The sequence below is a fragment of the Cynara cardunculus genome, assembly GCF_001531365.2.
Source record: "Cynara cardunculus var. scolymus isolate 2C chromosome LG 2, CcrdV1, whole genome shotgun sequence".
Taxonomy (NCBI): Eukaryota; Viridiplantae; Streptophyta; class Magnoliopsida; order Asterales; family Asteraceae; genus Cynara; species Cynara cardunculus.
The window spans coordinates 53,071,363-53,072,326 of NC_037529.1; positions in this window are offsets into that span (position 1 = coordinate 53,071,363).

Below are 964 nucleotides of genomic sequence, written 5' to 3' on the forward strand. Positions count from 1 at the left end.
AAGAGTTTGAGCCAAATGCATTATAAGATAGTATAGATATGTATATATGTATATACTGTAAATTCACCAAAAAGATTAACGTTAAAAAATCTCAAGTTTAGAAAAATAAAGGAAATCAAGATAAGTGCACATATATTTTGAGTTAAAAATTGAAATATGCGAGCAAAATATTGAAAATTAAGTTTGGTTAACGTGAGATTATTAATATATAATCAAACTACAAATATTAAAATCATAACAAAATAAAAATTATATATTAAGATTTAAAAACACTGATTATTCAAACACTATTCATTTCAGCCTTTATGGTTGATATAAACACTTGTTATCTTATCCCATTTGTATGCCGAAGGAACTGTAAAAGAAGTATGACACTATTAAAATAATGTTTGAAACTTATTTTGACTGACATGATAAACATGTTCTCATTCTAAGATGGATGTTATTTAAAATTAAAAAGTTAGTTGGTTTTTTTGATTTTTTTAAAAAATATTATTGCTAATTTCAAGTATTTAAAGGGTATTTTAATGAATATAAAAAAAATATAAACAGGATGATATTGTTTACTTAACTGCAATACAATCATATTGTATTGTTAAAAAATATTGTTATATTTTTGTATTTATTCATCACAAAATTTTAATAAAATAAGTAGATAATTTTAATAAAACCTTAACTTTTTATTAAAAACTAGAAGAATACTCGCGTAATGCAGCGAGACATATCTCGATTTTAATGTTCTATTTTATTATGTGTCTCTGTCGATGTTATAATTATGATTTTATGTGTTTTTAAGAAAGCATTAATGATTTTATTTTGAATAAAATATAAAATTGAAAATATCATAAAATTTTGAATAAAATATATATCAATGTTAATATCAAATCAACTATTTAAAAGTTATCATTTTTTTTATGTAATTTTCTTTAATTTATTTTTTATTATAATTTAATTTAAGTTTAAT